This window comes from Phaenicophaeus curvirostris, chromosome 10, assembly GCF_032191515.1.
Source record: "Phaenicophaeus curvirostris isolate KB17595 chromosome 10, BPBGC_Pcur_1.0, whole genome shotgun sequence".
In the NCBI taxonomy this organism is placed as follows: domain Eukaryota; kingdom Metazoa; phylum Chordata; class Aves; order Cuculiformes; family Cuculidae; genus Phaenicophaeus; species Phaenicophaeus curvirostris.
The window spans coordinates 12068801-12085209 of NC_091401.1; positions in this window are offsets into that span (position 1 = coordinate 12068801).

The following is a 16409-nucleotide window of genomic DNA, read 5'->3' on the forward strand; positions in this document are numbered from 1 at the left end:
AAGCATGTAACATGAAGACATGCACATCTTGAATAAATAATATATTTTTGAAAGAGATGGAATAAAGCTCTCTTTCATCTAGTATAGTCATTTTATTGACAGTGTTATTTTTGTCCTTCATAATGAAAAGGAGTGGGTTTTTTAGCTTTACATTGTGTTCAGTTTACCCAGTAGAATAAGGACAATTTTATTCTTAGTTTGGAATGTAGTGTAGGGAGCATTCAAAATTAAATCATGACAATAACTATCACTTTATTAAAGATCTATGCAAAATAAGAGGTAGGCTAGCTGCTCCTTCTCTGTTTACTTTAAATCCAAGAAAATTGCACAGATACGGCTGTGGTAATGGGAAATGAGTACTCTAGCAAGATTAAGTTTATACTGCTCCCCTGGTTTCTTTGCCTTGTTTGTGGCTGTTGAATCTCAAGAACGTAAAGATTTCAGACGTGGGTCTCACAGCCAGGCAAACACTGTGGCTTAATGAATGAATAAAATGCTGTCAGGATTTCGCACAGGAGTGAAACTGACTCCTTTAACATGTTTTTTGAAGAGTTCTCCTGCCTTGGTTTTTCTGTTCACCACTCTCTCTTTCTTTGAAACAGTTCCATCAGGTGAGACAAACTGTTTAAAGTCTACCATTAATATTATAGCTTCCTCTTACAAAAATACATTGAACTTATAATTCTAGTATCAAAATGTGCTTGACTCACAAAGGTCTGGTATTTCTCACTCAAATTCTTATTATCAATTTTCTGTCCCCTGCTAGCTTTTATCAGCTAAAACCCTTTTGCAGAGGACAGTAGCTTTTACTCCTGTTTCAGTGTGGAAATGGATCATTTAATCTGCCCTTGAACTTAATACCATTATGCTTCTATGAGCTATGTCACAGTCAAAAGTGAGAGCCTCTGCACAGTAAGGGAAATAGTATAAATTCATGTTGGACATTGGCTCAAACAGAAGGAGATCTGAAACTTCTTTTCCCATGTTCCTCTCCATCAGGATATCATTTAAGAGGAAAATCATAGTTTTGGAGAGCTGGCATTTTCCAGAGGAAAAAAGTTCCATCAGAAAGAAATTCTGTATAAGTTCTCTTAGTAATCAGCACAGAAGTAAGAAAGCACTAATAGTGTTTTCTGGCTTTAAAAGAGAGCTGTTAGCTATTTCCCTCAGTTTATATTTGCTTGGTAGGTTACTAACATGGGTGGTAGCTTTTCCTTACTTGTGCTTTCCAGTTAACTGCTGATCCAAGCATCTTTGGACAGGAGTATTCACCTTTTTGCTATAGAAGCTGATGAAACTTCCAGAGAAATATGGGTTTGGGGTTTGTTTATTTATTTTATTTTATATTCTTTATTCTGTCCAGGTTTTTTTCAAACTCATTATACACAATTTGAGTAAGTGGAGGACAATAATACAATTCCTATCATCTATATGTAGCTGCTTTACTTCAGAGGCTTGTTCCGTATGTTCATCACTTTGCCTCAGTGTTTTATAGGCCCAGAGTGTCTTGCTAGGCTCCTGGCCAGCATTGTCCTCTGCAAAAAGCATTACTAACTATCACACAGAAGTGTATTAACTTAGGACTCTTAACTTTCTCAATCAAGAATTGAGCTTGAACAATTGAGTTTAGTCTGTGCAAATGCCCCACAATTATGGCCCTCCTGTTGCTCCACAAGACAGTCAATATTCAGCCCCAGAAGGTACAGGAAGAAAATGCACCAGGCCCCTTGCCATCTTGGTGGTCCTCCGCAGATCTCGCTTCATTATATCAGTCTATTTAATTTGCTGCGATGTCACCCTCGACAACCAGCCAGCTGGAGATAACAAGCCTAGGTAACTGGTATGTCTGTCCTCCATCCTACAATATAAATGTGCCATAATATTGTCACATAGTCATTAGGAACAGATGTCTGTATCTGGCAGCTGCTCTCTCAGGTGGCTCTAAGAGGTGCAGCCATCAGCTCTGCCATCATTCCTTTAGTGTCCTATGGTCCCATGCTCTGTCAAGAAGAGGCAATATTGATATTGGAAAGTTATAATTTCCTGCTCCCTAGAGGAGCTTGTATCTTTGTGTTTATCTTGCTTTCAGGCAGGTGTTGGAGCTGTAACACTGCTGTGTAAGCTTTTTAATAACATGGTGCCTAGCCGGTCTGGGCACTGTATTTTTATTTGGACAGGAGATGTGCCAAGGTTCCTATAAAATAAGGTTTGCCAATTTTAACAGTAGAGAAGCATGACCAACTACATCTTAACCTTTTCCATTGTGACTGGAATTCTTTCTGCCCACTGGCTTTATTGATGGTTCAGCAGCACCAACATGGTGACTTCAGAGGAGGACCTGATGCATACAGAGAAGAAATTGTGAAAAAGCAAAATGCTGTTATCAGCACCAGCATGGTTGTGTTTATTTTTCAGGCAGCCTGCTGATTGGCTTAAACTGGAAAGACCATTAAAACTTTTATCACCTGAAATTTCTTTGTATGCAGAAGTATCCGCCTTTAACCAGCTGCACAGGATCATTTCTTGCAATGATATTGCTTTCTGTTTGCAAGAAATCTGTGCTGCCCATTGAAGCATGATACTTTGGGAAGGGAGTAACTTGATACCTTCATAGGAAGAGTAACATTCTCCTCGGCACTGAGTATTCCTGTTGTGGAATACAAATGAAGGTTTACAGCTGGTCATTCAGTAAAGCTTATTAGAGTGAGCTTCATTAGCTCTTTTGTATGATTTTGCTAAAGGCTAAGCAATATTCTTTATGTCTTTGTTACTTTTTCTGCATGCTTGTATACAATCTAAATATAGGAACCTATAGGCATGCAATTGGTTACAGAAGACACAGCTGTGGAGTTATTATTTACAATCAAATTAGAGAAGAAGAACAATTGGAGGGAACAGAGACCCCACTAATAACTGCCGGAAGCTTTGATTGAAATACTGTTTTTTTCTTATATCCAAATGTATCATCAAGAGAGAAACATTTCTGTGTGGTGGCTTTACTATTGGAGTACTAGATCATGTTGTATTTTCACTGCCAAATTTTATTTTTTATCTAAGCTATTCACTGCTTTATTCAACTAGAATCTCATATTAATCTATTGTTTTTATTTTTCTTATTTTCTTTCTCTCATAAATTTCTGGATTCCACCATGGCACTCAGAAATGAATCTAAACCAAACATCCCCCTTCCTTAATTAAAACCGAACTGCAGAGCTGGTACCACAGAAATGAATGGAAACATCAGTTTCCCTAACCAGTGAAGTCATTCCATCATGTCACAGACTGCCAAAGAGGCTCAAAGTCTGACATTGGTATCCTAAGGAAAAACAAGTTCGAGGCGTATTGTTATTTTAAGCCTACCGTCCTATTGTTCAAGCCTGTTCAGCAAAATTTTCCCAGATACCTCTATATCACCGTGTTGACTTCATGCACATTTTGTCAGGACAGTACCCTGTGGTGCTCCTGTCCTTTAACGCCCTCAGTTCAGGTTGTATTTAACGCTCTGCTGCAACCTACTGATGCTCTGAGGAACTACAGATTAGGCAATTCTTCAGACTAAGCTTCTTCCTTCCTCAGCCCCACCCAAGCGTACGGTTTAAAATAAATCAAACACTCCAATTTCATCACTTGTGGCATCATTGTTTGGAGGGGAATGCTCTTCTATTTTGACATTTCTATATTTGAAATTTTCCTATAATGCAAACTTAACATGAGTTATGGGTTCTGAAAATGGCTGTCAAGTTTGATGAGTACAGCAGGATGAACAGATTGTAAAGTTGCTAACAGGAGGAATGGTTTCCTTCACTGTTACATTCTTTTCAGAGCTTCAGTAATAAGTTGTCTGAATTGATGCAGAATTATTAATAAAATCAGCTTTGATAGCAGGTAGTAGGTATTCACTGTTCAGGAGCATCTTGCTCTGTTAAGCTACTGGGAACGATGGTATGCACAGAAGGTAGGAGAGTTTTCCTCTAACACAATGCCTTCATTGCAAGGTGCTGGGATTTTCAGTTGTTCTGGCGTGGCATTTGGTATGTGACCCTGTTGTCAGCTTGTCTTCAAAAAGCTGTGCAAATATAAACCGGAATTCTCAAAGGCACATAACAGCAAAGTCTTAATTTTAGTAGAAATGGGGAACCCAACACTGAGCTGGGCTGAGAGACAAGAAGATAACTGTTACAACTGTACAGCTGGAATGAATAAGAAAATTATTTAATGTGATTGAAAAATGTTAGGAGAAAGCTAACAAGCAGGATATCTAGCAAAGGTCTACACAAGACAACTATAAAAGGATAGTGCTTACAGGGGGAAATATCCAAATTCAACTTTTGAGATTATGGTGTGTGTGCTGGTAGGTCCAGATGATGATGGAAGCTTGAGTATGGTTATAGGCACATATATAGAAGGTTGACTAACTAAGGGGAAAGAGAACTATGGACTTGGCACTTTGGCTTTTCACCCCCAGGTGGTTTTACTTTATGGTACGCTTTGGAATGACTAGAGCAGTAGTCCTGTGAGTCTTTGTTACCATGCTGCTTGCACTTGGTACCTGGCTGGAGTCCATCCCTGAATCAAGGTTCTCCCTGCTAGGGAGAGAAGCAGCTGATGAGAGGGCGGACTCTGGAGAAGTGTTTGTTAATTGATCATGGGCCGTGGGTTATGGCAACCCTTGGAAAGACCTCAGGACCACACTTACAAGGCCGTGTGCTAGAGGCAGGAAGCAGTGGCTGACAGCCAGTGCTTCTGAAAGCCTTGTTAGATGATAGTCTGCAAGTTACTAAATTGTTCTTCATCTCCATTGCTAGTGGAGAGTAATCCCATGTTCCCAGAATCAGCCTAGAACACCAGTTACTGTTCAGAAGGAGATCAGCATTAGTCAGAGGATTTGGGAAGGCTCCCAGAAGATCTGCTAGTGTACTGCTTCAGGATTTTTAGCTTTTAAAACAGTTCCCAAATGAAAAATTAAGGAATTTATTTCAGAGGGTGCCATGATTTCTACTTCAGTCTACCTGAGAAGAAGCTGAGGGGGAAAAAAATAGTGTACAAAATCTTCATAGGGAAATGTTGTCCTCACGTTGGTGCTCTGACTTACCAGCCTACTGAACCACCTTCAAGTTCAAGCTGCAGACCTCAAGAGGGAGCTCCTAAGTATTCTACTGGCTTATGTATGACACCCCTTACACTCGAACTAAAAAAAAATTCCTCATATTAGGGGCATATAGATCACTAATCTCAACTGTAGGTCTTTGCGCCGTGCCTAATTTTTACATGTTAAATCCAACACAGTGCCATCGACTAAAGCCTGACTTTGTGTGAAGATCTTTGGAATAGCAGAGCCATATCTGGAGCTGATTTGTGTTCCTACATGCTCAGCATTAGTTAGAGAATGAGAATGGGCTTGTTTATTTCTTATAAGAGACATCATAAAAGAAATGGGGAAGAAGAATTTTGAGGTTTAACCTTAAAAGAGAATTGAGCAGTCTGTCTCCATGCCAGAGAGGAAACACAGGCAGTGATCCTTATCTGCACTGGTTTTCCCTGATCATTGGGCCTAACAGAGATGACTCTTCAGGCCCAACTCACTATCTCGAGACCTAGTGCTCATACCCTGTGACATTCTAGTCACCTCATACTGATCAGAACTTGCTGTCAGCCTAGCAGAGGTTTCCCAGTGGGAGCCTTATGTGACCAGTTTTACTATTAACCAGTGTTTGGCTCAGCCCTCACACTGACCCCACTCCAAATACATCATATAACCTTATTCCTTTTCTAAAGACTGCCTTCAGATCACTGAAGCCAGCAGGCTGTTCCTGTCTGAGCGATTACATTAAGAAGTTGTCTGTCTGGCATTGTGTTGAGTATGAGAAGTAGTAAGCTGCCAGGTACTAAGAAGGAAATGGTTGATTGACAGTGTGCTCCAAGGGGATACTTCATGTTGACTGCATCTGGAAGGCAGCCATGGGGTGGCAGGACATGCTGGAAACATCCCATTCATCTCACAGTATTTCCCTGCCACCTGCTTCCCAGTTTGAGTCTGAGAAGTACTCTGTTAGTTTTGGTACCAATAACCAAACCGGAGTAAACCAGTTATTTCACTCTTAGGACCTTGATGTATCTAGTCTGCACAGAATGGTCTAGAAAGCTCTGCGCAGGAAGGCCCCCAAGGGAGCATGATCTGGGAGCAGAAGTTCATTAGGCTGTGGATGGCTTGGGATGGCTTGGACAGTTAGGAGACAGGAGTATGAAATATTGTATTAGTTCTGGGGAGTAGGAGCCCCTCCATTATATTCTCTAAAGAGAAGATGATGCTTTTATTTAATGTGGGCAGTGGAAGATGGATTATCTGAATGCTTGGAGGAAATTGTGTGAGGATATGAGTTAAGGGTTATTAATCAACAAGGATTTCTAAATTGAAACAAATGCAATCCAGTATGCTTCAGACTGTTCTGGGCACCAGAACACTCACACAGATTGGGATCACAAGAAAATCATTTATGCTGAAGAAGTTTCAGCCCAGGAGGAAATTATAAGCATATGTTTTGGGGCAGCTGTAACCTAGAGCATTGTGGAATATGATTCTTCTAATTAATATTGCAAAAGCAAGGACACCAGCATCTGCAGTGCTAGCACTGGTATATTAGCAAATTACTCCTAGTAATAGGAGTACTCCTAGATAACAGAGAATTGAGAGTGTGATGCTGGAAAACTAATTATTGGGTCAGAGAGAGTGTACTGCTGATTAGACAAAATGGCTGAATATAAATAGGATAGAGAATGTGTTATATAGACAGGAGATATAGTAGAAGAATGTAAAACATATGGAAAGCATTTTTAACACTCTGAAGGGGGAAAATAGCTGGAACAAACTTGTGGAATTTGAAGTAAGAAATATATTCTGTGAAACATGGAAGTTTTGAAGCTAAAGAGAGACCTAAAATATTGTGTTTTATGCTTTTGTTCTTGTCTTCCTTTCTTCACTTCCTTATAAAATAACTGTTCTTATGGGAACCTGCAGGCCACAACCAGACACTGAGAAGTGCCAACCCACAGATGCAACTGTGCCAAGTGTCACTCCTCCTGACTTCTGACAGGGTAGGGCTTTCCTTTTCCCCTCTATAGAAGTCCTGCACCCAGCCAAGCTTTCCCAACCAATGGGATCTGAATATTTTGCTAGCAAAATTATATATTACTTTGACTTCTACTGAAGAGCTGAGAGAGGGATGTGATTTCAGTTTGGAAATAGGTAGAACTTTCTAATAAAAGTCTGTGAAAAAATACCTGTAAATGGTTCGTAGGAGGCAAAGATTAGGGTTAGACTGGTAATGGCTTACACCATCCTTAGGAATATGCATCAAATGCAGCACAGAAAACGTGTGCATTTGTCTGGGTGCTGGCTCCAGGTAAATGTTTTAATGTTTTCTATTCTGAAAATGCAGTTGTGATGCTACAGACCATCACTTCTTTTCCTTTCCATCCTATCACTTGTAAGCACTGTGCCAAGTAGTTTGAAATTTCTGACTGCTTGGGGCTACTAAGAGTTAACAGGAGATGGAACCACTGTGCCTGTTAAAATCCAAGCCTGGGGACCCTTTCTTGGAGGGGCTGCTAACCACCAGCTGCATTTGAATAGAGCCAGAGTTTTAAGTTAGATCTCTAAAAGGGATTTGCCACCCAGCATGCAACCAGGTGGAGCTCAGGTGATTTAAGTGCAAAGTTGTGATCCTGCAAACCCTGCCAAACTGTTGCCTGAGTATCTAAGCAAGACAGACAGCCCTGCTCAATTTGATAATGCCGCCTGTGTCTACTAGCATGGCTCTCAGAGCACACATAGTGCATGTTGACAGGAGCAGACTCCAAAGTGTCTCAAGACATAGCCAAAAATGAGCAGGAATTTCTTGTCCTAAACCATCCTCTTCAAACAACTTTGCCTTTTGGTATTTTGCATTTGCACTGCTTAGAAAATACTAGATCAGATCAGGTTTTTTCCCTTCTTGAGAGTTTTAAAGTGATGTTGCCCCTTCCTTTGGCTGTACTGTAAGAAGCAGAAATTCCTCTGTCTCTTGGCGAAGCCCTACCACTGCATGAAAATAATATAGATCTCTGTGGAAATACAGGAAAAGAACACACACAAAAAAAAGAGTGAGCATATCCTTGTATTTTGGTATTCTACAAGAATGCTGAAGTATTCTATGTCAAGTAGTACAGCTATGTTTTTAACTGGAATTTTGATTTGGTTGAAAGTGATTCACTAGAACTTGCAATACAAATCCATGCCAAGGCTGGAACTCCCAGATAGATTTCCTGCCTTCAAGTCTTCCTTTCATACCCAAAAGTACTGTATTAGAATCATAGAATTGTTGAGGTTGGAAAAGTCCTCTAAGATTGACAGTTAGCCCAACACCACCTTGTATTCTGATATTGACCATTTAGGGAAGTAATTTCCTGTTTATTTTTTCATATGTGCCCTAGTGAATAACAAGATGCATTTGTTTTTCACCTCATTAATGTTATTTTCTGACTTAAATACTGATGTGTCTGTGGCACATGTGCCAGTTGTGTTTCTGTGTATGTAGCTTCAGAACTTTGGAGAAAGACTGAAAACATCAGAGGAAAAGATGTGAAGGCAATTTGTTGTATTCATAAAGTCAACAAGCAGTTTAAATACTATAATCATAGAATCATAGAACCACCAGGTTGGAAGAGACCCACTGGATCATCGAGTCCAACCATTCCTATCAAACACTAAACCATGCCCCTCAGTGCCTAGTCCAACCGTTCCTTAAACACCTCCACGGAAGGTGACTCAACCACCTCCCTGGGCAGCCTGTTCCAGTACCCAATGACCCTTTCTGTGAAAATTTATTTCCTAATATCCAGCCTAAATCTCCCCCAGCAGAGCTTGAGGCCATTTCCTCTCGTCCTGTCCCCTGTCACTGGGGAGAAGAGGCCAGCACCCTCCTCTCCACAACTTCTTTTTAGGTAGTTGTAGAGAGCAATGAGGTCTCCCCTCAGCCTCCTCTTCTCCAGGCTAAACAACCCCAGCTCTCTCAGCCGTTCCTCATAAAGCCTGTTCTCCAGCCCCCTCACCAGCTTTGTTGCTCTTCTCTGGACTCTCTCCAGAGCCTCAACATCCTTCTTGTGGTGAGGGGCCCAGAACTGAACACAGTATTCGAGGTGTGGTCTCACCAGTGCCGAGTACAGAGGGAGAATAACCTCCCTGGACCTGCTGGTCACACTGTTTCTGATACAAGCCAAGATAATAAAGAAACATGGAGAGTTAAATATAGACTAAAAGTTATTTGTAATTGTAAATAAGCAAAGATGGGGAGGAAGTGGGGTACCATGACTAATTTGTGGTGTCTAATACAAAACTAGGCATGAAACCTGTCACATTATTACCAGCAAGATGATATCAGCAGGACTGATTTATCCCATGATACTCTGAGTTTAATGTGACATAAAGAACCACAGAACTTTCCAAATTCTAACCAGTCTGATTTTTTCCCTCTGGTATTAAATGAAAAAGATGTAAAATTTTTAAAATATGTATTTCTCATTGAAGAGCTGTCACTGGGAAGAACTCTTAAACTTTTATGTATTTCCAGCATGTTGTACATTACTCTCCAATATTTGAGTTGCCTGCAGGACAACTCTCCTATATATACATAAAAATAATGTTTATGTGGGTGGGGAGTATATTTTTCTAGGCTCTGACTTAAAATCCTTGATCTTCTAAAACTCATGGACCAGAATAGCTAAAAGTGACAGTACTGGAACATTCTAGTTAAATGTTATAGTACTGTAACACAGAGATAAACACTGATCCCTGCCATGGCTCCACAAACAGGTTGTAGTTCTCTGGCTAGGTAACATTTATAAATCATAGGGTGGAAAATTCTTTGCGAAGCAGACCACATTCCCCTGCATTTAAGTACACTAGAATTCTGGTTTGGTAACTTTCCTTTATAATTCTGAATTCTCCATTGTTAATAGATATTGGCTTACTCCAGGACTTTTGTTGTCCTATTGCATTCATCACTAAACTCTTTCCTTTTTTATTATAGAAATCCTCAATTAGCATATTAAATCCCACTGTTTCAGACACCAAAATATAGTGTCTCTAGGAACATGAATGCATGTTAACTTGAAGCGTTGCTATGATCAGTGCTTTAGCTCTTCAGTAGTTGGGCTGTACAAACTCCTTTCAGCCCTTCTGTGATATTCCCACTCTAAGCCACTGCTAGCTAAAACCATCTGGGAAAAAGAGTTTGCAGTGGTCTTGATAGCAGACACATTGAATTTTCATTGTAATATAGACAGACTTTGACCTTAACAGGAACATAGCAAACTTGTCTTGTTTATTCCTTGATTCTGTTCCTTATAACAGTTTTATAGGAATTGTTTTGTCTATTGCTGTATCTTCATTAGCTACTCTGGATAGGTATATCACTAATTAGATGTTTCTGCCCCTTTCCCTACTTTGAGCCTGTGCCTAACTCTCTTTCCCGCTTCAGGCCTCTGCTTCCACTCTGAACCTTTACCCTGCATTGTGTTTGAAAGGATATGGATCGGATTGGCTTTTATTGTTACCTGAAATTCCTCACACTGTTTCAAAGTGCTGATTTATTGAAGTTTTTACCAAAAGCTGCTGTGTGCTTCCAACAAATAAGAAAAAGAAGGCACAGCATAAAAATCTCACTGAGCAGGTATTGGATTTAACACCATGTATGGTTGAAGAACCTGGCTGCAACTTCCTACAGAATTAGCACTCAGAAGACTTTGACTCTCCTAGTCTCCTGCTGCTGTCTAAACTTATGCCAGTACCCTAAGTCATCACATTTTGACTCCTTGAAAGGCCACATTTTATCTCATTCTAGGTAGTATTAAGTACCAGTGCACTAAAGTAATGCTTAAACCCTTTAAGTATTCATGGTTTGCATCCTTCTGACTTATTCACCTGCAGAGCACAGCCATACTTTCTAAGCCTGCTTGACAGATTGGGGCAGGGTTGCTGTGGAGAACACCCCTCAACAGTGAAAAGAAATAGCATGGGTGCCTTATCCAGCAGCTCAGTGGTTAGGGCATTTGTCTGAAACACTGGAATTCTCAAATCAGCTTAGTATTTAGTTCATCTGAATCCCTTTCTCCCAGGATAATGTCTTTGATGTCTGGCTGTGGGGTTGAGGTTCTCAGCCTACAAACTGGTGTGTCTGCAGCGCATCAAAGCATCACAGCCAGTCTGCAGCCCCCTTCTACTTTTCCTGAGGATTCTTCAGTCCCTTCTTACTGTGTGCCTGTGTATCTGTCACATAAAAGCAGCTGGTTCTTAAACTATACTTAGGAAGAGGAAGTAAGGGCTGGTCACAAGACATGGGCAAGTGTGGAGCACATGGCCTCTCTCTTTCGCTGCTGCAATAGGAAGCTGGAACACTATTGCCTTTTTGGTGCATGCCGTAATCAAATAAGATTGAGACAGAGAGGCTATGAAAAACTAGAGGCACTGGCAATGACCCAGAAGAGGAGAGGCATATAAATCTGTGCGGGTTTTGCATCTTGTTTCTTCTCCGTGCACTGTGTAGCCTAGATTGCCTTAGCAAGAGATTTGTCAAAACTTTTGCACTGAGATGGTGACATTTTCTTTCTTGACAGGCCAATTGACCTTCCAGAACAGGGTTGTGCCATATCTGATATAAGCCATGCTCGTAACACAATCCCACGTGACATTCTCATAAACAGACTTAAGGCAACATGGTCTAGATGAATCATAATTATCTGAGTACAAAACTGTCTGATAACTCTCCAAACATAAAGTACCAATTGGCCTGCTAAAACAGGGAGATATTTGAAGAGAGCTGTCCTCAGCCTAATTGTGATTAATATTGTCACTAGAGACACAAGAGTAGAACAAAGATTATTAACATTTGTAGATAATGCTATGCAGGAAAGGATTGCAAGTGCTTTGATGCAGAAGGTAATGATATTCAGAAATTTAAGAAATGGTGTGAAGTCTACCACTTGATATTCAGTCCAGTTCCAATGCATTGCATTTCAGAGAAACCAGATGCTCAAATATGAAAACAGTAACAAGCCAAACAGCAAAAAGATGCACGAGAATTTGGCACTTAGATAGGAACGCCAAGATGGTGATGGTACTGTAAAGTCAAATATCTTAATGGTGAGGAAACCAGAGAGTTTAATCCAAGGAGAAAAGAAGGCAGGCAGAGGTTGTTTGGAGAGAAAGGATGTAATACGAAGTTTTGAAAATGTCCTTGATCTTGCCTCTGAAAAGGAAGGTAAATTAGATGAAGTCTTACGACTGTAATGACCACACTTGTCTCTTCTACATAAAGGCTTCCTTACTTAACCTGAGGCAAGCTGAGGAAAAAAGAGAGTGTGAAATGGAATAAATAGCAGCAAGCAAATTGTATTTGGTATTAATGTATTATCATTCTTTCTGTTTTAATCATCTAATTGTAACAGCACTACAGGAGGGAAACTATTTACAGAGGCAAAGCTTATCTCCCACCTGTGACTAATCAGCTGGCAAAAACTCAAGTGTTGCCACCCTGAGCGAAATCTGGGTAGGAATACAGCTGTAAAGAGAGACTTTGCAGTGTGAGCCTATGGAGAAGGGAGAGACTGGTAATATTCATGCTTTTGTTTATGGCATGTGTTATGCTGGATTTGCATGCATTATTCCACTTTGGTGTAAATCTAACATGATGAAAAATGGGGCCTAGAAGTTTTAAGCTGTTGGGGTCCACATAAAAACAACATTTAAGGACACAGTCAGGGACTCCCTGCATGTTAAACTGAGAATTCAGAGAACTATAATTATTAATGTGCCATTAGTGATAAATAATTACATTCAAGTCATAAAAGTAATTTTGATGTGAGCCCCTGGTGCTTCTGCTATTATATTTCAAAGGAGCTGTTAAGTGTCAAAGAACCATGTCATATTATAGCTGAATAAGGAGAAAATAACTTACTCCACAGCAAAGTTGAAGAAGTGGACTTAAGAAAAGACCAAGTAGCTCAGAAAACATAGCAGCAGTCTGATAACAATGGGATTGCTGAAGCAACCTGGGCAGCTCACCATGTAGGTTGATGCTAATGTTAGACTTTTGGTTTGGGTTTGATATCTGGTGACTCAGCCCACCGCTCTAGGAGAAATGCACACACAGTATGTGCCTCTCTGTGTGCCGTATCAAATCCCAGATAGTGCACTCACACAGTCTGTAATACTTGTGGTTTCTGGTACTTTCAGTGCTCTTTGGGTTACATGTTTCAAGTTGTATCCTTTTTTCAGCTTTCTGATTGTAGTTGCCTTTTAAGAACAATTGTTCATGAAAATGGTACCTTCTCAGCATCTTGGTCTGCTTTTTACACTTCTGTGAACTCCACTTGCTGCTGGTAGTGCCAAAGCATTTTTAGTATCCTGGTCCCATCAGCTTTCCAGATGTGGGAGGAAAAAAGCATCTGGTTTCTATTCCTTTGTCTCTAATCCACTCATGAGTCATTCCCAGTTGATTGTTGCCTTATAAACTGCTGAGAGTCAGTGGGGCTGTAGTGGAACCTCATTTGGACCTGCATGCTACAGTGACTTGATCTGCTGAGAATACCTCTCATGGTTGACAATAAATGTTGCAGAAAGTAAATTTAAAAAGCAGGTGGCTTATTATCATGGGTGCTGAGGGCAAAAGCTGGAACAAAAACATTCTGACTGCACCATAGGAGGTAACAGTGAATGCCATCTTCTAAACTTACTTTTTCTGCACTGAAGGAAATGAGGGGCTCTACTTTCCATGATGGTAAAGATGGTAAAGTAAAAGGTGGCAAGGAATCTGCAATTATCCTAAAAATCTTCTCTTCGATGCATCTTTCCCCCTGCCACCTTAATTTAATTTCTGTGGTAGCTGGATAAGAATATGTGTGTACATTCAGAAAAGAGTTTGTCCTTGTCCCTCATAATAAAAATGTATGTCAGTGGTAAGTAAGGTGGAATCTTTTTGCTTATGCAGGGAAAAATGCCAAGGCCCAAGGAAATGAATGGACCTAGCGCCACTAACTTTAATGAAGTCTGATCAGTCTCGATAATGTGATGTATCATTACTATGAACTAATATCAAGCATCTGATAACAGCTTCACAGTTCTGTTGCAGGAGAGGGTTTTAACGCTCTTCTCTGGTTACAGTAGGTATATAAGGTTACCCGAAGCAGAGTACGTCTCACTCCATCTTGTTGGATGATTTTATTTATGAGTACAGAAAAAGGAGAGAGGTGTTGGCACCTGCAGTTGTTGCAGTCAGTGGCACAGAACTATTTTATGTTGACTGATGTTAGCAAAACTTCATGTTCAGGTTTTCAGTTCTTCTCCCTTGGAAGCTATGCAGCTATCATGCCCATCTGTTCCTTCATTTCATAACAAATCACTTCCTAATATTATAAGTATTTTTGTATGCTGGCACTGTATTAGTTCTTCTCTTTATAGATGTTGTCATATTACCCCCAAAGACTTGATAAATCCATCAGAAAGAAGATATTATATTCCCTAGCGCGTAGTGTGCTTGCACTGCCTGCTGCTTTCATTTATATCCCATGAGTTACAATCTGAGCTTGACCTTGTTGCTGGATAGGTGAAAAGGATTTTTGTTTAATATATAACCAGTCATTTTAATTTATTATGTATCTCAATTCAAATCAAAAGTAAGCCTATTGCCATTCTTGTGTTGCTGTTTGTAAATAGCAAGTGATTGCTCAAAGGCATCCAAACTTAAAATATTTATACAATGCAAGCAAATCAGACACAGAGACAGCTTCTAAACTCACAGAAATTAGATAAACTCCAGATTTTCATTTGTGTGAATTGGTTATAGTCAGCTGCTAGGCAAAGAGTTCATACTTCCTCCACCTGCACAGGCAGAATTTACCAATGGGAGACAGTGGGAGGAAGGAAAAGACAAGGGGAGAGGCCGCCCACTGCAGTACCTGGCTGTAGATAGGAATATGCAAGCTGGTGGGAGGCATTCCCCGTTCAACCACCTCTACAAGTGAGGCGCCCTAACGGCAAAATCCAGCAAGCAGCTTTTCATCTTTTCTTGCATATTTTTTTTATCAAATGGAGGAATAAATTCTTTCCTCTTGGAAGAAGGTACTGAATTGTGTTCCATAGATCAATCCTTTTCACTTATATTCTGCCATACAGAATCTGCAGTCTCCATGATTTCCTACCACTGCTCCTGGTCTTGGGAGTTGTATGTCACTAAAGGCACCTCTTTGCACCCCAACCTACCACATGAAATGGGTAATGATAGGCACAGGTTTTACTTCCTATTGCTTTGAATGAGACCTGTACTCTGTTGAATCCTGCTTCCAGCTATTCTAAAATGACTGAACTACATACTGACTTTTCTGTGTTACTTGTATTGTATGGATTATTATTTGATTACGGTTATCGTCTCCCTTTTCAAATGAGTTGACTGCATTTGTGTACATGCAGTGTCCAAGAGGTTTGACAGAAGTAAAGAGAGGTTGGCTGGTTTTGCTGTTTATTTTTATACCATAGGTCTTATGGTCTACATGCTCTAAACTTTCATGAAGGAAAAGAGATGATTTGTGCAATATCTGCTTGTGAAAAATAAAAGTATGGCAAAGGCATCCAGTTTTCACCCAAGAGGATTACCCATTCAGTTACGGTTGCACTTAGCGCTCACTCCAATTCATTTGCATTAGGAACTTGTACCTGTGAGGTGGGAAGCTAAATGTGTTTTAAAATAAAATTTAGAGGTCATGAGATCCATCCTACTAATCATTTTAGGCAGCAGAAAAATCAAGCACACTGTGTGTGCAGAAAAGAAAAAGAAGTCTCCTGGAATGCAATCCTCAATGCCAAGTACACTTTGTATAGAGTATCATGGAAAAACAGCATTTAAAAATGGAAAGGTCAGGATCTTGACCTGATTGACTTCCACAAATGGTAAAATATGCTTAGTGTGGAAGAAGAATTTGTGCTGTGGAAATACGGGGCATGAAAGTGAGAATTAATAGCATGAAGACAATTAATCTTGCCTTTTTTATACTTTGCAAGTACATGAAAAATGTGCAGGTGGAGTTGTTACTAGAAGTTTCAAGGTGCTCTGAATGGTCTTCAATGAAGACTATGTTCACATGTAGTTAACTTAAGCTTCTGTTATTTTGTATTTAACGTTTCTGCCTGTTTGTCAAATTGGAGAGCTGGCTATAATGACACACGCTTGTCAAGCGCTGTCTGAAACAGGTAGAATCTCCTCTTTAGAGGGTAAAGCCTGCTTGGCCTATAGTTTTATTTGTGTGATTGCATACAGTTTCACTGATGAAATATATGACATGGATATGCGCTTGCCATGATGACTGACCTCAGTCTATTGACA